Source organism: Macaca nemestrina, chromosome 5 (assembly GCF_043159975.1).
Source record: "Macaca nemestrina isolate mMacNem1 chromosome 5, mMacNem.hap1, whole genome shotgun sequence".
In the NCBI taxonomy this organism is placed as follows: domain Eukaryota; kingdom Metazoa; phylum Chordata; class Mammalia; order Primates; family Cercopithecidae; genus Macaca; species Macaca nemestrina.
In genome coordinates, this window is record NC_092129.1 from 72,320,313 (window position 1) to 72,344,947 (window position 24,635).

General features: G+C 37.7%; 1 long non-coding RNA gene across 5 annotated transcripts in view; it reads left to right on the forward strand.

Annotated features, from left to right (window-relative positions):
- Positions 1-24,635, forward strand: part of LOC105489048 (uncharacterized) — a 159,844-nt gene that overhangs the window by 18,855 nt on the left and 116,354 nt on the right. For 3 of the 5 annotated variants that reach the window (XR_011623469.1, XR_011623471.1, XR_011623473.1), the window contains exon 2: positions 15,400-15,555. This is a non-coding gene — a long non-coding RNA (uncharacterized lncRNA). Of the gene's footprint in view, positions 1-4,467; positions 4,693-15,399; positions 15,556-22,237; positions 22,311-24,635 lie in introns of all 5 variants that reach the window. The other 2 variants (XR_011623470.1, XR_011623472.1) reach the window with 2 other exon arrangements.

Sequence of the window (24,635 nt, forward strand, 5' to 3'; positions counted from 1 at the left end):
TTTAGTCCTCTTTTGTGAAATTATTTTATTTTTTTCTTAATTTTTTTTACTGATTATTCACTTGTTCTGAGCTTTTTCTATTGCTTGTTTGTGCTGTTTTTGTTAAAGCTCTCATTCTTCTCTAATACTTAAATGTTATATTACAGTTTTCATCTGTTTCATGACCTCATTTTACTGATGAATTCTTTCTTAATTTTATTAAGGCCTCATTTAACTTTTTATTGTAATAATTTGGTATGGTGCTAGAAAGTTTTTTTTTTTTTTTTTTTTTTTTTTTTTTTTTTTTTTTTTTTTTTTCCCACAATGTTTGAACGAGGAACAAAATAAGATGGAACTTTCTGGGTTAATAAGAGAAAGACAAGACAAGGTAGCTTTCTTTGTAGCACAGTTTAAGAATTTTTTTCTCTGTTTTTATCAGGGAAGGTTAAAAATATGTCCTCTCTCTACGAGTCGCTTTGTTTCTCTAAGCCGTATCTGGTTAAGAAAGGTTTCTCTGGCGGGGCGAGGTGGCTCATGCCTGTAATCCCAGCGCTTTGGGAGGCTGAGGTGGGCAAATCATGAGGTCAGGGGTTCGAGACCAGCCTGGCCAACATGGTGAAACCCTGTCTCTACTAAAAATACAAAAAATTAACTGGGCGTTGTGGCCGGAGACTGTAATCCCAGCTACTCAGGAGGCTGAGGCAGGAGAATTGCTTGAATCCGGGAGGCGGAGTTTGCAGTGAGCCGAGATCGCGCCATTGCTGCACTCTAGCCCAGGCGACAGAGTGAGGCTCTGTCTCAAAAAAAAAAAAAAGAAAAGAAAAAAAAGAAAAGAAGGAAAGAAAGGCTTCCCTGCCACTCATCTGTGAGGTCCACTGTCTTGTCATCCATGGCTGTGCTCTCAGCATCAGGTCTTGCATTTATTATTTTTGCTCTATTTTTATTTATCCATTAACAATGATAAATATTTTCCTATATGTTCTGAATTCTTTTTTAAAAAAATTGGATTGTGTATATTTGAAGATTACAGCATGATGTTATGTAGATAGTAAAATGGTTACTATAGTGAAGCAAATTAACATATCCATCATCTCACATAGCAACTTTTTTTTGTTGTTGTTGGCAAGAGCAGCTCAAAAGCATTTGCTCTTAAAGTACTTCCTGATACCTCCTTTCTCTGAGCTTCTCAAACATTCTCTCGTTCTGTCTCTCTCCTTTCATTGTCATGATTCTTTCCTTTTTCAGTTTTGCTATTTCCAGTGGAATGAGGCCTTGTCCTACTGGAGGGAAGTGTGTGAGATTTTATTGAAGGCCAGAACCACCATACCCATGTTAGTTTCCCCAACATCTGTGTCATTTTGGCGCTGATCTGCAATTCTGAGGCTGTGAGGACTTTTTCCAATATCATGAATTGTTTTTAGATATCTTTTTCTTCCCAGATTTCCTCTCAGGGCAAATTCTTTTTTTGTGTGTGTTTGGGGGGGGGCGGGGGAGGGGGTCACGTTTATTTCTTACCGACTTTTTGATTTTTATGACTTTTAAGCTATTTAGTGTCTTTCACTTCATGCTTTCTCACCACAACTGTTGATCGTGCATGTCCTGCGGCTGTAGCTACCTTGTCCCCAGGATATACCCACATTCTTGGGGCTGTTGTTCCCATCATCTCAGCTATACTAGCTTCTCTATTTGGTTTTCAAGACAAGTTTGGGACACTTAAAACAACTACACTGCTGACATAATCACGTTCCAGAAATTCCGCCATACATTACAAGAGAATCACTATGATTCCTGGGTTGAGATTAGACTATAGGAGAATGAGTAAGGAAGCAGGGAGAATAATTTTTAGACCATTGCAATAATCGAAGAGACAGATGATGACCACTTGGAAGATGTCTGTCAAAGTTAGATTCTGAATGTCTTCTGAAGGCAGAACCGTAAGATTCTCTGATGGATTGGATGTTGGATGTTAAAGAAAAAGAGGAGGTGGAAAGAGCATCAAGTGTTTTATTTTAATATTTCAAGCGATGGAGTTGTCATTAGCTGGGATGTGGCAAATGTGGCTAAACCAGGTTGAGTGTCGTATTAGGTTAGGGTTAGCCTATACTGAGGTAACAAACACTAAACAATTTCTTGCATAACAAGTAAGAAGCAGGTGGGGAAGGGGTGGCCATCCTTTATCATTTAGCTCTGCCATCATGAATACATTTTCTTCGCTTTTGTTTTAGCAGAGGGAAAGCTAGCGGGAGGATCAGAGAGCGGAGTTGACAGTTGCTTCTACTTCTCTTCCTTCTTTTCCTTTCTGTTTTCCTCCTTCTCTTTGTCTACCCTCTCTTCTTCCTCTTACATTTTTTCTTTCTCCTCCTCCATTTTATTTCCTTCTTTTCCCAGAACCGTAAGTGGCATTCATCACTTCTGCCCATATCCCATTTTCTAAAACTCATTTATATGCACCCAATCTAATGGCCAATGAGATGGAAAATTTATTTGCTGCCCATTTGAGTTTCATTTTCAGTGAATTGCTGTTCAAATGCTCTACTAATTTTTCAATTTTTCATGTATGGGAGTTTTTTATATACCCTGAAAAAATTACTTATTGCATGTTATATATGTTTCAAACATCTTTATTGCTTATTTCTTAGCCTTGTTTATAATTATGTCATCATGGGGAATATGTTAATTTTGTAGTGTTTTCTTTATGATTTGAGTTTCCTACATCTTCTTTAAGAAATTTCTCCCTGTCTTAATGTCACAAAATATTCTTCTATTTTTTTTCTGAGTTTTGAACTACTTGGCTTGTTTTATGTACTCGTTTATTTAATGCATGTAGGATTGTATTTTGTTTTATTTTTCCGTCTGACTTAATTCATGACGCTGTGCTTGTCATATATGGAGTTTTTGTTTATGTGCAAGTTTATTTTTGGTTCTTTGTTTCCATTGTTTCCAAAGTTGTCTCCATTGATATATTTGTTTCTCTCTGTGGAATAACAAAATGTTTTAGTTGCCATTATTATAAAATAAGTCCTGCTTCTTTATTTAGTATTTTGTCATTTAATTTATTGGTTATTTTTATACATGTACTTTTTCACATGCATTTTAGAATCAGCTTGTCAATGTTTAGCAAAAATGTTCTTGCTATGTTGATTTAGATTGCATTGAATTACATATATAAAGTTGGGGAGAAGTGAAATATGTATCATATTAAATTCTTTCTTCTAAGACATTGGCATATCTTGCCATTTGACCATTTATGTCTTTCAATGATATTTTCCAATTTTCTTCATATAGGCATTATCCATCATCTATTTGGTTATTCCTAGCTTTTTAATCCATTTATTTATTTTGGGAACTAGACTTTTTCTTTTAAAAAATATTTTATTATTTAAAGGAACATTATTTTATTGTGTATGTTATGCACACATCCAAATACTTGCCAGACTTTAAAAAATTTACAATATTTTATCTAAAGAATCTATCTTTTTGATAAAAATGTAGTTTATGTTAATTTATTTTCATTAAGTTATTTAATATAGATAAACAGCTTAGTAAAGTGTCTGACATAATAAGGGCCTAATAAATGTTAAATGGTATTATAATTGTTTTCATTACTATTATTTTCTTGGTATGCAAATGTGTCACTTGAAAATGATGACACATTTTTTATTTAAATATTTATATCTCATTTCTTTTTCTTGATTTATTGTGTTAGTTTGGAATAGCATATATGATAATAGGAATGCCTTTATATTTCAATGTGAGGTGTGATTTTTTGCTACTGTGGTTGGTTAATTCTTCTATTGGGTTAGGGAAGTTAAATTCTATTTCTTGTTGGCTAAGAGCTTTTGAACAATCATGAATACAAGTTGGTTTTCACACAATGATACTGTTTGCATTTATTAAAATAAGGTTTATGCTCCTTTGGTATGTTAGTGTGCAAATTCCATTTCCAGTCACTGCAATATAGGAAGGAAAGCCCAAGAAAGGGATAGAATTGGTGTTGGGTGAGTCAATGTATCATCTGTGCCCCACTACATCCTTTGGACTTTGCAACATTTCATCCCTCTCCATCTTCTGATATTTGAAGTTCCAAATAAACTCATCATAACTTCAAAGTGCTACTGCCTAACATAATGCATCTATTCCTTGTACAAACAAAAACAAACCATCTCTTTGAAAGTGATGACACAGTCTCATCAGTTCTTGCATTAATTTCTGCTTTATGTTTATCCTCTTTTTAGTTTATAACTCAGCAGTATTTTGGTATCCTGTAATCTGTGCACTGAGATATTACCTACACATCCTGTATAAAATCACAGGTAGAAGGGAGAGTGGAAAATAAAAGGAATTATATAAAAATGAGAACATAACAGGCCAACGAAAAAGATGGGGGTCCTCATGATAGTTTTCATTTTTACAGCTTTTCATGAGGTCATGTTTGATATACAATAATTTCTGTTTTAACTACTCATTTCATATTTCCTTTGTTTTCAGCCAACACCTTTATTGGAAAGTTTCTTGAGCTGATAGTTCATTTGAAATTTATCCCTGAGAAGTTTGCACTGTGGATCCTGCCTTTATAAGATGCTGACTTATTTCCTTCACTCCTTCAACTGCATGTGGGCGGACTAGGAAGGAACTAGCAGGATTTCCTGAATGATAGACATTCTCCTCCTTATCTCCAGTCATACGTCAGCAATCCTACCTCTCTCCTTGATAGTAAGAATCATTTACCCTAGATAACACAATAGATAAGGAATATGGTAATTGAAGTTCTTCCCACTTGAAGGTGTTTCCATTCCCACTGACCTTCCAGACCACTCAAAATGGTAAAAGCAGAGCCGTAACGATCCAGTTTTGTGTAGTGCCAGGATGCCATGAAGAACCATCTGTAAGCCAGACTTGAGGTTTGTTTTTCATTTTTTTTCCTCAACTAGTCAGAGGGAATTCTGAATGAGGCCCAGGTATGTCCTGAGGGCTAACTATTAACATGCAGCAGGATTAGGCATTGACATGGTTTGGTTGTGTCTCCCCCCAAATCTCATCTTGAATTGTAGCTTCCATAATTCCCAGATGTTGTGGGAGGGTCCCGGTGGGAGATAACTGAATCACAGGAGGAGGGAGGGTGATTACCCCCATACTGTTCTTGTGGTAGTGAATAAGTCTCATGAGAGCTGATGGTTTTATAAGGGGAAACCCTTTCGCTTGGTTCTCTCATTCTCTCTCTCGCCTGCTGCCATGTAAGACGTGCCTTTCACCTTCCACCATGATTGTGATGCCTTCCCAGCCATTTGGAACTGTGAGTCTATTAAACCTCTTTTTCTTTATATATAAATCACTCAGTCTCGGGTGTGTCTTTATTAGCAGCATGTAAATGGACTAATACAGACATTCTGGGAATGTGAAGATCCCACCCATGTTACTGTGAACACATTCAGGAGCTGCCAAAGCCTGATAAAGTACATATCTTTCCCACTTGGAAACAGAGGCTTATTTAGTCCTGCCTGTCTTCGGTAAGTCTATACTATATCAGATAACACCCACCTGATGTCATGCTCAGTTCACTTGATCACTTGGTGTCTGTATTCATGTGTTTCAACTGTATCGGGATTTTAACGACAAGCCAGGAGCTGTTTCTCCCATCCAAATACTAGCCAGGCCCCACCCTGCTTGGCTTCCAAGATCACATGAGTTCAGGTGTGTTCAGGGTGGTATGGCCATAGACAGGAACCATTTCTCAAAAAGAGAGCAGCTACTTGTTAAGGAGAGCCTGTAATCCCAGCACTTTGGGAGGCCAAGACCGGCTGATCATTTGAGCCCAGGAGTTCAAGACCAGCCTAGGCAACATGGTGGGACCCAATCTTCACAAAAAAATACAAAAATTAGCCGGGCCTGGTGACCCAGTACCTGTAGTCCCAGCTATTCCAGAAGCTGAGGTGGGAGGATGGTGTGAGCCTGGGAGTTAGAGGCTACAGTGAGCCGAGATTGTGCCACTGCACTCCTGGCTAGGCAACAGAGCAAGACCCTGTCTTAAAAAAAAAAAAAAAAAAAAAAAAAAAGGAGGCATGCCTTTGTCCACAGCTATGATTTTGAATTTAAGGCCTACCATAGGGTTGTTACAGAAACCTGTTCAGCCACAGCTAATTTGAGTGCTATTGGATCCATTGACTATCATAGATTAAAGATGGCTGCATAGTCTTTACAACACTCACTGAAAAGTTTCCTAATCCCTCTCTGCTTGAATCTGGTCTAGCTTATTAACTTGCTTAACCAATAAAGTATGGCAGAAGTGATGCATAGCCAGTTCTGAGGATAGCCTCTTAAAGGACCGGCAGATTCTACTTTTCCCGCTTAGAGCCCTGAGCATCCATATGGGAAATTCAAATATCCTAAAGGTGTCATGCTGTAGGGAAATGTAAGCAACATGGAAAGATCATAGGTAGAGACCACATGGAAAGATTCCAGTCCCCCAGTCATTTGAGTTAGCTCATCTGAGGCCCAGACATAGTAGAAGAGGAATGAGTCTTCTCCACAAAGCCCTGCCCAAATTTCAGATTTGTGAGTTAAAGACATGATTGTTGTGGTTTTAAATAATTATGATTTGGGGTTATTTGTTATGGCATAACAGATTACTGGACAATAGTTCATAGAGACTAGTTAACATGGCTTCTTACAATGGGGCCTGACCCAACTGAATCCAGTTTTAGTGTCTTTACTCGTACAGATTCCACTCAAAGCTGTCAGCCTCATGGGCTACCTGGTAAATAGAGCAGAATATCCAAATGCAGTATGGAGTGCCTCCAAAGTTCAAAGAGGCAACCAAGTGTTGTGACTTTCTCTTACAATGGGATGTACAAAATAAGGCAACATGCATTTCACTGTGGATCTGAGAGGAACAGTTCAAACATTAGATGCCTAAAATTTTGTTGTGGTTACAGCTCCCTGGATTTCCTGGTACTTTATCATCTGTACTCTGGAATGCACATTTCTTAACAAGGTATTGAGGATACATACATGCTACTTCCTACTCACTAGGTCCCATCAGTGAGATGTCATAAATATGGTGAGCCGTGGTGATTTTCATAGACACCACCCTGTTGTTCAGTGTTTAGTCAGCCTTCAACAAAGACAGAGGTCTAGGATAATTCCCTTTTCTGACCTAGACCCAGGGGGAAGACAATGTTTATTTTGGTTTTGGATGGTCGTTAGGCATTTGTTTTGTGTTCCCTGGGCCATTCTTTGGGTTTGGAGATCACTGATTTTGCTAGAAAATAAGAGTAATAAAATTTTTTTGTTGAACGCCGCAGCCTTATTTTAACCATGCACTGAAGAATTAATAGCGTTATTTATGCTCACTTGAGAAGTAAGAGTCTGGAAAAAGTTATTGTTAGACATTGGATGAAGACTTGAGAAAGGTGGAGCAGTGATTAAGTAGTCATTGTAGGTGAAAACTGGCTGCAAAGACAAATGTGAGATATCTCTTTTGAGTACCAGCAAGACTGTAGATTCCTAATGTGGAAAAAAATGGTCTTTGCATTTTTAATTTATATATTAAAAGGGAAGTTCTTTGCTCCTGAAACCTGGAGAAGATGGACTTAAGTAAATCCTTGAATATTAGGTCTAGGGGTATTTATATGACAATATGGTTTAGGTCTGTATGCACCCAAATCTCACGTTGAATTGTAATAATCCTCAGATGTCAAGGTTGGGGCCAGGTGGAGATAATTGAATCATGGGGGAAGTTTCCCCCATACTTTTCTTGTGGTATCGAGTAAGTCTCACAAGATCTGATGGTTTTATAAATGGAAGTTCCCCGGCACACGCTCTCTTGCCTGGCACCATGTAAGACGTCCTTTTGCTCCTCCTTCACCTTCCTTCATGATTGTGAGGCCTCCCCAGCCATGTGGAACTGTGAGTCTATTAAACCTCTTTCCTTTATAATTGCCCAGTCTCAGGTATGTCTTTATTGGCGGCATGAGAACAGACTAATACCTATGAAATATAAAATTACAAAACTAAGTGTGGTATAGTAAAAGATATAGCATAGCATGCTCATTATTACACATGTTGTACCTAAAACAACTGAAAATACATTCCTGTTTGAGATATCTATGCCAGTTTATCAAGAGAAGATGGAAGTATTTGTGTATGTTTGATGTTTAGAAGCACCATTATTTTCATTTTCCTAATTACTGCAAATGAGAACTCCAGGTGATGTACTATGACTGATGAAAATATCCAAGCATTTCTTTTGGTCAAGATATTTAGCAGAGAACTAGTTCCTTATCTCACTCTCAGATATGCCTTTGAATATAGAGAGATAGAGAGAGAGAACTCATATATTCCTTAGGATTTCTCAGGTGCTTAGCTAACAGCAGAACCCCTTTGATCACTTAAATGACCTCTTCTTTACGATTAAGAGAGAGTAAATTAGTGAAAAGCTCTTGCCTGAGAGTCTCCTGACTTCGCTCCTTAGGGCTTGTCCTGGAATTTGCAGTCATGTCTGAAAGAAAAACAAAGATGGAGCTCCCTCAGTGACACATCCTTTTTTAAGCATTAGGGGGAATTGGGTGTTACAGTTCTCTTGGGCAAGCTGAAGTGCACCTGGTCAGTACTTCGCTCACTATGACCTTACAGAAACTTTGGGGCATTGCTGCAAGATGATATTATGTTTTCTTATCCCACTTTGTAAGTTAAGTCCCTCAGAATCAGACATGATTTAGCAATTTCCTTTAGGAGCAAAGGCAAACATTCTAAGTTTATATTTTTGCCATTGGTTTTTTGTTTTATATATAATATATATTTATTTATTTTATTGTTGTTAAGATGACACATCCTAGCCAAGTGGTGAAGATGCTTACATACTGTCAAGATGTATTTTATCCTCTTTACTAGATGTAAGACTAGTTCAGACCAGTGTAAAACACTTGCCAGCTTTTTATTTTTAGGCCAGATCTTTCTATTTTCTGTCTTTTTGGTGAATATTCAGTCCATTGGTACACATTATTACTTAAAGAATTGCTAGTGAACGGCATTCATTAGGGGCTTCTGGACAATAGGTATTTTCAACTTACCAATAATCGTTTATGTTTTAAACTAGGATGATAGTAAGTAAAAGCCACCCTCCCCTTTTTAAAGTTAGGGCTGATAAAGGATCCTCCCCTGCTCACTACTACAATGATTTGTGTGTGAGCATATGTTTTGGGAAAGAAGCTTTTCTCTGTGTATTTTTCAGGATTAGTATCTGTTTAATCCTCCAGAAGGAGCGGGAAGTGAAGCAACCCACTCCTGTGTTCACATCATAGACCTACATCCTGCGCATTTGCAGCATGTCTATTTCAATGCTTTTGAGTGGGAGAGGTTTGTTGGTGAGTGTGGCTGTTGGAAACAGATAAAGAGGAAAACCTTAAAGATAAATTGGCAGTCCTTTTCCTAAGTGAGTTTCATTTTTAAAAAGAGAAGACAGAAAAGCTTCCATTACTCCTTGCTTTAAAACTTTTAATGGAATGCCATTAAGAAATGAGATGTGTGTATTTCATAGTCACTGGACTACTGAATATAATTTAATCATAGTATGTTCAATCATTACTCATTTCTTTCTCCACACTAGTACAAATTAGGAAATTAGGAAATATTAAATTAATATGTACTTTAATGGAGAATAAATTATGAAAACAAAAAGTTCTTTGGAGGGAGCTATATGTTAATATCAGGAACGGGTAATCTGCATGTCTCTACACAGAGTACATAGTTTAATGCATTTAAATTACTGGATATCTAAATTATAGGTTAATTATGAAGTTATCTACATATCATAATCGTTGACTCACTTTGCTTATTTTAAAGTATGATAATTAATTCCGGGTTGTCATGCACAACAGTGCCTAAAAAATAAATTCCAATTTTTACACTTCGAGAGAAATAAAATAATATGAACACAGGCATGAATTGGAAAGGGGATTAAGTTTAAAGACAGGCATTTTTTTTGTGTGTGTATTACAAAGTTTTAGGGACTAGATGACATTCTTAGGGTATTTTAAAATAAATTTACATTTTTAAATAATCAGGCATGTACTTTTAGTCAAGGAGGGAACAATAGAAGGAAAAAGTCCTTTATATAACCTTTGAAAGAGTCTCTCATAGAACTGTAACAGTGTTATATATTATTTAAATCAGGTGGATGAGAAGCTGTTATTAAAAAGTGTGACAGTATCTGGATTTGAAGGTGTTCTCTGCTGCTGTCAGTTTTGTTTGAAATGCCTCATGCGTATTTGTACTTTAAAAAGATTGCTTTTGCACCAACCTAATAAAACTATATTTTCATCACGATATTGCTGAATGTTGGCTCTAGAATATATTGCAAATTAAAAATGCCAATGAGTGTATTCTCTCTTATAAAACACATTTAAATATATTTATCTAAGGATATAAAGTTTTAAAGACAACTTAAGAAAATAAAATGTTAGTAATGAACATTTAGAAGCACAAAATATTAATTATTGTATTAAAGGTAGTTTTTGCAAATAAATTGGCATTAGTAATTATGGAAATGCAAATCAAAATCACAATGAACTATCACTTCACAGCTACTAGGATGGGTATAATTTAAAAAAAGCAAAATAAGAAGTGTTGGTAAGGATGTAGAGAGACTGAAACCTCCTTTACATTATGAACAGGAATATAAAATGGTGCAACCATTGCGAAAATGTTTGGTAGTTTCTGAAAAAGTTAAACACAGAATACGATCCAGCAACTCCCATCATAGGCTTATATTCAAAATAATTGGAAAAAAAGACTCAAACAGATAGTTGTATGACAATGTTCACTGCATCAATTTTCACAATAACCAAAAGGTAGAAACAAGTGAAGTGTCCATCAACAGGAGAATGGGTAAATAAAATGTGGTACACACATATAATGAACTATTATTCAGCCATAAAAAGTAATCAAATCTTGATGCGTGCTATGACATGGATGAACCTTGGAAACATTATGCTAAGTAAAACAAGCCAGATAAAAACTAATAAATATTGTATAACTTCCCTTTTATTAAATATCTAGATTAGACAACTAGACGCAGAAATTGGATTAGAGGTTACCAAGGGATAGGGAGAGGAGGGAATGGGGAGTTATTGTTTAATTGGTACTGTTATGGGTGCCAAGTTTTGAAAGAGATGGTGGTGATGATTGTGCAACATTGTAAATGTAATCAATGCAACTGAATGGTACACTTTAAAATGGCTAAAATGGCAAATACTATGATATATGTTTTGTCACAATAAAAATATTAAAAATAAATTGGCTACTTTTAAGATTAAATTATAATATTAAAACCTTTATATAAAAATCTGTATTTTATATTTATCTGTTTTTGTAATTTTTAGGGAAGGAAACAACATATGAGATGGTAGAAATAAAAAATAAGTGTTGATACCCGTTGAAGTTTAATTTCTGTAAAGCTCCTAGCCCCCTTTCTATGTGATAAGTGCTTTCCTTGACTATTCTATGTATGACACAAACTCCTTTGAAATGTTTAACTGGATTCTATCTAAATTTTAGTCTACACATGAAACTAAATGATGTACCTCTGAAGCTGTGCTCAAGACGTTCAAAATCCTTGCCATTTCCAAATTACTTTTAAAACAAAAAAGCAATCATAGTGAGAACTTGTATCAACTAAGTCTAGTTTTAGTAACTTTAAAAATAAACATTATGATATTTATTTGATAATGAAATCCTAAATATTTGATACATTGTGAGTACATGAAAGTCAATAAAATATGAAAATAGAAAAGAAATGAGAGAAAGGTTTAGTCTATTCCAAATTGTCTGCGCAATTGGAGTAGGTGATGAAACAATCCTAACTAGACAATAATACAGAAACCTATTATTTTGATATTAGTTGCATTTTTAAACTTCCCTGTGAATATGGTCTGGTGGTCTGGGATCATTCAACCTTTGGAGCCAAATAGAAGCATGGGAAAGGTGTCCAACTTCCCCCATTCCACACCTGCATGCAGAATCATTGTGGCACTGTGCTTTGTTCTCCAGTACATCAAGCACTCACATTTGTGGTTGCTTCTCCACCACATTTGTAATGGGTCTTTCAGCCCGCAAGAATGCTTGCCTGTACTATTGCTTTTCAAGTTGGCCTCATCTCTCCCTGAGAGCTTCTTTTCTACCAGCAGCTGACAGCAGGATCTCCCTACTGCCTCCATTAAAAAGTGTTCACTGCGAGAACACATGGACACAGGGAGGGGAACACCACATACCAATGCCTGTTGGGGAATGGGAGGGCAAGGGGAGAGATAGCATTAGGACAAATACCTAACGCATGTGGGGCTTAAAACCTAGATGACAGGTTGATGGGTGCAGCAAACCACCATGGCACATGTATACCTATGTAACAAACCTGCACGTTCTGCACATGTATCCCAGAACTTAGAGTAAAAATAACTGCTCATTGCTAAGTTCTGGCACTTCAGTCCTCTAACTCCTGCCTTTCTTTCCAAAATGTGATTTGGGGCTGGTCTTTTCTCTGCCCATCACCTTCCCTTGTTCCTGAGTTTTGACTCTAATTAGACACTTTGGATGACTACAATATTAGTCTGTTCTCATGATGCTAATAAAGACATACCCAAGTCTGGGTTATTTATAAAGGAAAGAAGTTTAATTGACTCACAGTTCCACATGGCTGGGGAGGCCTCACAATCATGGTTGAAGATGAATGAGCAGCAAAATTATATCTTACATAGCAGCAGGCAAGAGAGCATGCGCAAGGGGAACTCCCCGTTTTCAAACCATCAGGTCTCGTGAGACTTATTCCTTATCATGAGAACAGCATGGGAAAGACCCACCCTTATGATTCAATTACCTCCCACTAGCTCCCTCTCATGACATGTGGGAATTACGGGAGCTACAATTCAAGATGAGATTTGGGTGGGGACACAGTCAAACCATATCAGCTACCTTAGCTGCAATGAATATTTACTTGGCTTTCACTTCAACTTTTACCAACAGTGGTGGATGAGTAAGGGGTGGTGGTGGGCTGGGGCACAGATCAAACAGATAAGAGTCCAGTCTTAGGCTGTTGCTTTCCCGAGTCCATTGAAATAGACTTTTAATTGATTTTATGCTCTTCAAACTCTTCAAATTGCTTCAAAGCAATATAGATTGCCTTTCAAAAATATTTTTCAAAATGCAGATGTGATAATGTCCTCTGCTTAAAAATATTTTATGAATTTCTGTAACAACATATTTTCTTTACAAATTCTATTTCATATAATAATGGAAGGATAGGAATTATCTATCTATGACACATCTGCTTTTCTAAATAAAACCACTTTTCAAGTTAAGCTTCCTGGTTCTAAGTATTTATATTGAATAATCAAATAGATATACAGATTATTATAAACCCACTGCTAGTATTAACTATGCTGAGCATCTCATGATTTCTGTCTTGTACAACCTCTATTTATTGGGCAATCAATGTAAATAGAGCAGGACAAGAAAGAGGAAGGTCCTACAGTTTAGGAGGACTCCCTATTTTAACTCACTAAGACTTGGTTTTAACAAAAATCAAGTAAATTTGCACGTTCTAGCGTGACTTCTCTAGAAGAGGGTTTTTAATAGGGCCACTGAAGTTCATAGTAGTACTCCTGCCACATAGTACTTTCTGAAATATTCCAATTGTTTTTTCTATGTCTATTGTTGTTAATTTTCTCCTGTCAGAGTTTCAGCAGGTCTTGTCACTAAGTGTGAGATCTGCAGAGGGATTGGCTGGCTCTAGCACTTCCCCAGTGTGACTTTTCAGAAAAGTGGCAGCCATTTTTGGTTGTGACAGTTCTTCAATTATGTGACATGGCCTTGCCTAATATTTCAGATTCTCATACACAGACTGCACTGGCTATATTCTGTAATCTTAAGCATCAGTCCCCAAAAAGGACTCTATTGGCTCAGTTTATATTCCTTTGCACACCACCCTAATAAAGCAAGGTTGGTTTTTGTTCTCAAGCAATGTTTTAATTATATAGTTTGCATTTATAAGAGTAATTATGACTTAAGTTGATATGAATGATAATCATTGGTTTCATTTCCAAATTAATCTGTCATCTCTCAACTTCATTGATTAGAACATACTAACTTATGAAAAAGTCCCCATGATCATGACTTGATACTCAAACAAACTGCCTTGAAAAGACGACCATGCAGCCTAATGTGAATAGAATGATTTATCAGAATAGTCTATAATCTTGCTAAGCATGCAGCCAACTTGGAAAATCTTTTCTGCTTCCTATCTTGTGAAACAAAGGGTCAAAAATCTGTGTGGCCCTGAAGGATTTGGGAATCACAGTAAAATGACCCCAGTGGATGAATGGGATCATTTTACTGAATGAATAAAATGATGAGTAATACAAAATTGTCCTGTTAAGCTGCTGGTTACCTAGAGTCCCTGCTAAGCTGCTAGAAGTCAGCATGAGTCCTTAGCCACCAGTGCTAAAAAATACTGATGACCTAAATCATTTTGTGGAGTAAATCTATACATAATTATAGGAGATTATTTAGAAATTATAGTAATTTGATATCATGTTGATTTTCATAAACATTAAAAAATTAATATAAATATCTTGTGCTATATGTTTGTTTTCCTGGAATGTACTTGTTAAAAATTAAGCACTGACTCACAGAAACATCTGGGCAAGAGTGTGGATGACTCAAGACAAACTCATCACTGTTATTGAAACACAGAGAGCATGGCTTCCTGAAAATGAGTTGTGAACATTATATTCTCAAACAGTGGGCAGTGGTCTCAATTATTTCTCCACCCTCATGCATCTCAGCCCTCCCCACATGATTTGGATAGATGTTCAGCCTTCACTGGTGGAATATTGGCAATAGAATGAAAGCATGCTGCTTTTATCATAAGCTTTTTGCTTGCATTGTTTAATGACTTTACACAGTAGCAACCACAGAAACGTAATTTCTTTTTACAAATGATACTGATAAAGTTGTGAAATAGGAGAATCATGAATAACATGGAATACTAATTTTTTTGGTTATTGCTCACCATGGAAATTCAAGAAAAAAACACAGAGGCAGTTTGCCACTTTCATTTAAACTAATCCTAATGATTAACCTTGCTTTAGATTGAGTAAAGTACAGAACTGCATAAATATGTCTTTTAAAAATTCTTGCCTGAAGTGTGTTTCTAATTGTACGATACTCCTGTGCTTACGGTATTTAGACCACATGTTTAAATCAAAGAGTTTTTAGTAAGGGATTAGAGCACTTCTATTCCAAAGAGTGCTGGCTTTCTTCTTTCCTTTCTTTGTAAAGCTTGCCACTGCTTGACACAGGCTGAATCTTTGATGTACATATAAGGTTTGATTTTTACTTTAATGTTTTCGTTTATGATCTATTTTGTAGATTGAGGATGACATTCTGTGGTTGAAAAAAAGGGTGAAGTTATTTCCAGAAAGAAAAAAAACCTCTTTCACCCTGGAGCAGCCATTTGGAAATTATTTAATCACACTAAGAGGAACCTTGAACACATTAGGTTATTTTCAAACCTTCTTTCCAGAGGTAAGCAGCCAAATTCTCACTAAGAATAAGTCCATCTAGCATTGAGATTGCGTCAGTATCAGAAACACAAAATACTATTGAGCCATGACAGTCTCTCTTAACCAATGATTTTAGAGAAATCTGGGTGGTTTTCCATGTGCCGCCTGGTGCTGGGCAGGTTGGCTGTTGCATGTTTGTAAGGTTCAGCTGTGTCCAGAGAGAAATATAAAATAAATTAATTTAGCACTGTCTCTGAATTCTAATAACAGTGTACTATTTGTTCCTTGAAAATGTGAAAAAAAAGTTCCAGAAAGTTAGACCCTTGGACAAGTTTGCTATTAAGAGTATAAAAAAACAAATTAACTTGGTCAGAATTTTAAAAACAGTGATTTATTTAAAAATGAAACACAAAGAAAATTGCAGCTGAATTTTGCACATGGTCAGGATTTATTAGCAAATAAAACGTTATGCATATATACTAATTATGGGAATCCTCCTGCATTTGCTGGGGACTTACTATGTACCCACTGTTGCAGTACTTTGGCGGGTATACTTTCCTTTCCATTTTGTATTGGGAGCTTGGTCTTGTTAGTGGGTCTGTATTCTTCTACTCTTTACCTTTCATTCCCTAGTTGGTTTACCTAAATGCTTGCTGGGATCTAAGGATGTTGAAGGAGCAGCATCTCTGTGGCCTGGGGCACAGAGATTACAGGGTTAATACTTGATAACTTGTTTACATCTTGGATCTCAGGGTCAATTTTTCAAGTTTTTATGGACTATGACCAGCTGAACCAAAATACTGAGATCATTGGCATATTTAATAACAATAATTTTGTTTAAGAGAAAAGCTATGGATGGACTCTAGGGTTGTAACTTTAGTAGCAATTATTTTTATTTATCCTAATATATAAAGTTTGCAGTTCACTTATTCATTAAACATTGACTTATTATACCTATGTGCCAGATACTGTGTTGGACCATGGGGACACAAAAATGAGTCCTAATAGACGTCATTTTTGTCATCACAGAGCTCAATGTTGGGAGGTGGGAGAAGATAAACACACAGAGAAAGACATAACCAAATAACACACACACTAATACAAAATTGCATCTCTGATAAATACCTGAAGGAGTGATTCACGTGCTTTCAGAGTCCTAATTGCAGGATGTAGCAGACAGAGGAAAGGATGCTCTGAGGAAATGATTTCTGAGCTAAGATCCAAGGAATTATTCAGAGTTAAGTGTTAAAGATGTGGGATGAATCCAGGGAGAAGAACATGTGCAAAGGTCCCGTGGCATGAGAGACAGTGGCAAGAAGAAGGATTGAAAGAAGGCTGGAGTAAATAGCAAAGGCAGAGAGGTTGGAACAACATGACGCTGGGTTGTTAGGTGGAATCCAGATTGAGATCTTCATACTTTACATAAAAACATCTTTAAAATAATGGGTCTTAAAAATGGGAGGGCTTTAATTAGAGGTGGGAAGGTGACACAGTTAGATGTAATTTTTTTCATAATCACATTTGAGAGAGACCAGAGTGGATGCTGGTAGACCTGGAGCAATTTCACATAGTTGTCTGGTTGAAAGATATAGTAGGTTTTACATCTGGTTCCTTAAAAGGTCCACACTTCTTTAAGCACAAATGTGAAGTGAAATCGTTTTATTTTCTCCCCTTACTTCTTTCAAGTAAACCTTGTCAGATCTCATTTTCTCATCCCTTAGTGACATCTGAACAGATCCATACCGCTTGCACACGTTTAATCATTTAGTCCAGTTCACGTTGGGCCCATTCAAAACTTCAGTCTCATGTTCACATTGGAATACTTCTCTTTTCTCTCAACTGCATCCAGCTTTGCTAAAGAACTTCCAAAAATGACAAAGTGCTATGTGTGCTTCCGTACCTTCTCCCCATTCCACTAGCCATTTCTCCTTTCATATGTTGAGAACTTGGAGAAGAGATGAAGGGAGAAGGAGTCAGATGCTTTTTTCTCTTAGTGGTGATGATGATGCCATCCTCTCTTGACCATCATTGTTCTTCTGGTGAATTCCAATGGGCTTCAAGTGTCCCCTTTGGGACAGCTCCCCAGATGCCACCGTCTTCCATGGAGCACGTGTGGGTTCTTCCATAGCACATGGGGGGCTCCTTGCCGCCTTGTTGTGCCACTGCCCTTGCTCCCATCTCTCATGTCCTACTTGTGCCTTCTTACTGCTGGCTCTTCCTTGCCCAGCAGTCATCATCCTACATAAGTTGCTGGCAAGATGACTCCCACCCAAGGAACTTCCACAGTGTCTGCTGGACCCGTGGGACACTTACTCATCCTTGCCCAAGCAAAGGTAGGAAATCAGGCTGTTTCTGGGCTGCCTCTCTAAATTGACGTCTCTTTTTCAGTTCTTTCTTTTCTTCACTTAAATAGTCACAAGTGTATTGTGACTACTTAAGTATATGTAAACTATATAAACAGATGTACCAGAAAAAGAGAAGCCAATGAAAATCCATCTTCCAATCTCTATAAGAGATTTTCGTGGAGCCCACTTCACCTGAACTTATGGGAGTAGGGATGCTGTCAGTGGGGCTGATGGTGCATCACAAAGCTACAGACCGCTGCTGTAACCATAACTTCCACTATTGCCCTTGAGTCCCTTCCTTCCTCACAGTCATCTTCTTATGTAGGCTGGAGGAAGATGGTGGGATGATAGCTGCAGGTTGTAGCTGGTTTGGATATTTAATAAATCCCAAGGATGTATCTGGTCCCCAAATGCTTTCTGGGGTGTTTAGTATGTGAAGTAACTTTTACTTTATATTCTCAACTCTGGCTTCTGCTTTGATCTAGTGTGGCAAAAAGCAACTTCTTCAGAATCCTAAATGGTTTGGAACTGTAATGACATTAAAGGACATGGAAACGCTGGGCTAGGCCAGAAAAGTATCTGATAAAACACATATTACAGCTGGGTGTGGTGACTCATGCCTGTAATCCCAGCACTTTGGGAGGCCTAGGCCTGTGGATCTCCTGAGGTCGGGAGTTCGAGACCAGCCTGACCAATATGGTGAAACCCCGTCTCTACTAAAAATACGACAATTAGCTGGGCGTGGTGGCACACGCCTGTAGTCCCAGCTACTTGGGAGGCTGAGACAGGAGAATTGCTTGATCCTGGGAGATAGAGGTTGCAGTGAGCTGAGCTTGTGCCACTGCACTCCAGTCTGGGCAACAGAGTGAGACTCTGTCTCAAAACAAACAAACAAACAAACAAACAAAAAACCAAACCAAACCAAAACAAAACACATATTACATGGTGATCGATTGAATATCGAGGGTGAGGAAGAAGAAGGAAACAGGGTGACTCTTAAGTGTCTATGTTTTATACTCTACATAGCCAGTGGATGCTGGTACAATGAAAAACACTGAAAGAGGCCCAAGGTTTCCTGTAATCCCATCCTGCCCCATGGGAAGAGGGAGCAGCAGGATGGCATGATGTGTGTTCAGTGTGGACATTTTGAGAAGACATTGAATAGACAAGACTGGAGCTCAGAGGAATTATTTGGTCTGAAGATCTGTGAGTTCCTTTTTATTGGTGATAACTGAAGCTATGAGTATGGATGGCATTGCCAGAGATAGTTTTTAGTGAGAAGAGTACAGTGTATACACGCACATGAATGTGAATGTGTGTGTGGGTACACTGTGAATATAGACACTGTGTGTGCAGTGTCTGTGTGTGTGTACACTGTGAATATAGACACCTACAGACACGCACACAGAAATTAGATTAATTTTAAAGGTTTGTAGACTTACTGTCATTATGAGTAGTCACATACTCTAACTCTCTATTTCTATATGTCTATGAAATGTGATATGGTTTATCCTATAATCCTAAGAAACTAATTGGTGAGCCCACTTATTGCTTCTAGATCCAAAAAGTGTGTAACTTCCTTTGATAACAAACACAACTTAATTATTTTTGAATACAGCATTCAGACAGGAATGGAGGAGCAGGGAATAGAGACTAGTCCCTTACAATATATGGCTGGGTTATAAATCCATCTTTTCTGTGATTCTACACTCCGTATTTTGTGGGGAGGCATTCGCACCCACCTTAGGACGGAGGTCCCGATGGGAACAGCATTGTGCCAGGCTCTGGGTGTGGTTGCATCCAGGCACAATGATCCCTCTAGGAGGGAGGAGCCCCATGGCAGAGAGTGGCAAGCAGAGGCTGCAGCTGCAGCAGATAGGATTTTGAACAAGACTGTGGACTCTGTTGGTGAACTTGGAGTGGAAGATTCAGGGATTTTGATAGAAGTGTTTCAGAACTGAGAATGGTTTTGTTTTGTTTTGCCATTATTAGTACACTTTTTCCTCCTGAAATAATGATTTTAAAAATTAGGATGGGATCTCTAAAATCACCTATTAAAGCTGCAAGAAGAGATGTAACAATAAATAATAATGGCAGCAATGCACACGATTAACATTGTTCACATCTTCCCTCATACTAAGTGAAAGCTTCCCTTTTGGTGCTTGGAGAATTGAGGCTGAACCTGCCTCCCAGATGCCTCCCAGATGGCTGTGATTGTCACATGGCTCTGCACTGGTGAAATCTCCTGTGACAGCAGGTTAGAGACTCTGCCGTGCAGCTCCACCTGTGATCTATTCAGAGGCTGGAAGCTGTTCACACACTAAAATGTAAATCCAAAATGCTCCAAGCACAGTCAGGTAATGGGAACTTTACTTTGAAAACCTGGCCCATCCAGAGAATGTGTCCTGATGCATTATTAATAATCCTGTCTTACTTGGGGAAAGAAACATTTATGCTAATTTAATTGGTATTGTGCTATAGTCATTTGAGGCTGTAAGAAAGCAGTACGTTTTACTTAAGAGCACAGTTACATTTTAATTGGCATGTTTGGGGTGATTTTAGGACTTTTAGGACATGGCTAACTTTGCAATAAAAATAGCTATTTACTCTAGTGATTTTCACAGTTTTTCATGAAGAGAAGCTTTCGAAAGAGGTCAATTAAATATTTTACCTAAAATATCCCAACTTATGGAAGAGATTTATTGTTAAGCCTTTGAGCTTTTTAATTTAATTTGATTTTATTTTTTTTTTTTTGTCTTTTACATTGTTAATAAAATAATTTGATTTGGGCATGTAATAGTCTCATTAAGAGCAGTTTATGCTCTGAAAATTAGTTTTATTATGTGGCTTCATTTTCCTGGCTCCTAATTTATTCAGTCATGAGAAAGGCTCTGCTGTTACAAAGATCCTTAAATGTCCAGCGGGGAGATGTGGGGAAGACTGTGCCAGAGTCTCAGCGGGGTAGCTTCTCCTGTGTGACAGTTTTCCAGGTAGCTTTGGTTGCTTAGGTGGCCAAGAAAGTGTGAATTGCGAACGATCCTCCATTGTGTTTCAGGTTATGTTTCCTAGAATAGAAATGGGGTCCCTCTGGCTTTATGCATATGCAAAGGCCAGGGGTGAAGAAAGTAGGCTACCTTTGCAGAAATATAAATAGCTTTGTATAGAGGGGTGTAGAGATAGGGAGAGAAAGAGAAAAGATTATTTTATGTAAAGCAACATATTCCACACTGCATTCTGTGAACTATGGCATCCCTCCGCAAGCGTGAAGATGTCTCCCAGGAAGTAGAGGTAGACACTCAACAGAGAACAACAGCCCAGCACATCAACACTAATGAAGCAGTTTTTTTTTTTTAACCTCCATGTTTATATTTGAGAGCTATGACATAGCATCATTTAAAAATGCTGCTTGCATGAATTTGAAAATCTCTGCGTGTGAGACAAGTAGAAGGTTTGAGGATTTTGGTGAATCATCTTTCGGTGATTTTTTAAAAAGAAGAAATGGAATATTTTATTAAAGAAGAATCTAAAATATTAATTATTGATATTTGAGACGTTCTCTAAGGCAAATGGGTGCTGCATGTCACTCATACTGATTGGTCATGAACGAGTTGTAGGTGTCCAGAGACACTGATTCCTTCTCTTCTCACGAAAGGCCAGGTGGGGCCCACAGCAGCTCCAGCTGCCAATACTCTGGTTGGTTTCATTCTTATGCTGTATGAATATTGTCCTTTTCTCTGAATGTCATGATGGGAAATGGATGAGAAGCACTGTGCTGAGGTCCTTTTCTTGATTTTATCACCAGTGTGTTTCCCTACTGTCTGTGGAATTTTGATCTGCAGATGTCAATGTGTCTTCTACTAAAGAGAGATTGTACCCTCTCACACTACAAAAATTCAGTCAGCATTTTTGAAATATAAACACCATAGCAAACTGTTATGAAATATTTGATATTCAGTTATTTCTGTTTCATGAAGCCTTAGGGGAAAATAACATTATCATGTAATTACTGAGCAGACACGCTATGCCAGGCACCCTGATAATCTGTGAGACTGGTCTATTATTTGCCATTGGAAGACACATGAGTGTAATGAGCAGGTTAAAATTCTAGCACCACCATTCACCAGCTTCGGCAAGTGACTTAACATCTCTCTCCCTCAGTTTCCTAATCTATGTAACGAGGCTCATCATAGGATGTGCCTCATTAGTTAGTTGATCAAAATGAACAGCCCTATTAGTTACCTGATAAAAGTAAGTCATCCTTGTGTAATGTTGTGAGGATTATTATGTATGTGGGGTTTAGAATAGCGCCAGTCATGTGGCAATTGCTATAAAAATATTAACTATTGTATTTACTTTCAGAGATTCCCAAGGTAGGTGGCAGGTGTGGTCATCAAGGTGTCCCTGCCTGGGAAAGAATTCAAAGATTCAATGGGTATGTCTGAACTGATTCCCTGAATCTAAGATGCCTGTGGTGCAGGCTCCAGAGATGTTGTCTTAAGCAGACTGTTCCTGTGTGTTATCTCAATTCCCCTGATTTCTGAGCCTTTTATGATCCTATAATGGGGCTACTCTTCAGGTTTTGAGCAATCCAGTAGCCTTCCAATACATTGCTTTCTGTTTAATTTAGTCTGAGTTGGCCTCTGCTGTTTGTAAACAAAAACTCGGACTAGTACATCCCCATTTGGATATTTAAGAAGAAGAGGCTCAGAAGGATTACAAGTCTTACTCAAGTTCTTGAAGCTGGTGAAGAATAAAGAAGGAATTCAGCATGCATTATCCCTACTGCAATACCGTGAGCTCCTTTTACTAGAATAAATCCTTGGAAATGCTTCCTTTAAAGTAATGGCTGAGTTTTGTTAAGTTTTCTGTGAAAAGATCAATCAATATTTTAATTTAGTGAATAATTAAGTAGGGTTCTTTGATATTTGAAAGAAGGTTTTGTTTTGTTTTGAGCAATGTGAGGCAACTACCACTGGAATACTGAGACATTTACTGAAACTTCATTTTGTGACACTTTTGTTGGTAAATGCTCTGCCCAATATTATTATGATCTTGAAGTCTCTGTCTCTTGTTCTGGAGTACCCTCTGTTGTACAAAGCTTAGTGTAAAGTAAGTAAATTTTGAGATACATTATAATGTGTGCAATAAAGATTAAGTGATGAAGTGCGAATTACAGAATTTTACCATATTAATTTAGTTAATTGGTAAAAGCGAACTCTAACCTAAATAGTTAACATAGTTACTAGAGAAATTTTAGGATATAGTATGAATGGAAGTGAGCCCTAGAAAGACCCTTCAGAGAATGATGATGCTATGAATTTGAATTAACCAGGTTTCTGGCTGGGTGACATTTCCCTAATCTGAACTATCCTGTATATAACTACTAAGTTATGACATCAATTCATGAGCCTCAGGGGCTGTCACTGCAATCTCTTCAGAATTGTATGGTGTCTTGTAGAAATGATTTGGTCTATGGCAGTCTCATGCTGTGGTGTTTAGGTTTTGATGATTATGGGGTCACCAAAGTAGTTTAGGAAAAAAATGCTGAACCCGAACGATAAATCCGGGGTATAAGTAGGAATTGGAATTGGGTTATTAAACCAGAGATAGATCTTGAGACAAGTCCAGGTTGAATGTCGTTAAAATAAAGGAGGCCACAATCTATGTCAAGAAAGGATGACAAACATGGAGAATCAGAAACAGGAAGAATTGGGGAGATGAGTAGTGGACAGAGCCAAGAGAAGAGGCAGTGAGCCTTGTGTCTGGACTGTCTAAATGACTGCTGCCCAAGACAGTGATTCTCCACCTTGGGCCACACACAACTGCTCTGTGACGATACATGTGGATTTTGGCTGGGAGTTTCTGGGTAAATGGATCTGACCTTTTCATATCCTTAAGGACTGTGTGGTCAACCCAATGCTTGCACCAATGAAGAAACTAATTCAGTAAGTTATGGCTCATGACATCTAAACATTGGAAATCTAGCCACTAGTCAGAGAAAATAATTCTCTCTTCCACTAATCTCCTTTAATATTTTAATGTTACTATTTTCAATCAATTTGTTTACAAGATACAAATGAAATAAAACAGAAAGATTTTTCTTTTATTTATTTATTTTTTTTGAGACAGAGTCTCACTCTGTTGTCCAGGCTGGAGTGCAGTGGTGCCATCTTGGCTCACTGCAATTTCTACCTCCTGGGTTTGAGCGATTCTCCTGCCTTAGCCTCCCGAGTAGCTGGGATTGCAGGTGCATGCCATCAAGCCTGGCTAAGTTTTGTATTTTTAGTAGAGATGGGGTTTCACCATATTGGCCAGGTTAGTCTTGAACTCCTGACCTCAAGTGATCCACCCACCTCGGCCTCCCAAAGTGCTAGGATTACAGGTGTAAGCCACTGCACCCAGCCAGAAAGATTTATTAGAATAGAAAAACAATAGTCCCCTGTATAACTTCGACATTTCCAGTTCCATTTTCCAGAGAAAACTAATATGAATAATTCATGTATTTTTTTGTTCTGGTAATTTACTCTCTTCTATCATTTGATTTGCTGATTTGCCTATTTGCTTAGATTCAAAAGAATAGGATTTAGCTTACTGTATGCTCTCCCCTCCTCTTATTACACTTTTTGATAAGGCCCTTCTTTAGTTACTCTAAGTAACAGACTGTATTTCTTATTCCATCAGATTTAAGCAATATTTCTTATTCCATCAGATTTAAGCAATATCACTTGAGACCCTTGACCACCTTGAAGGATGATGC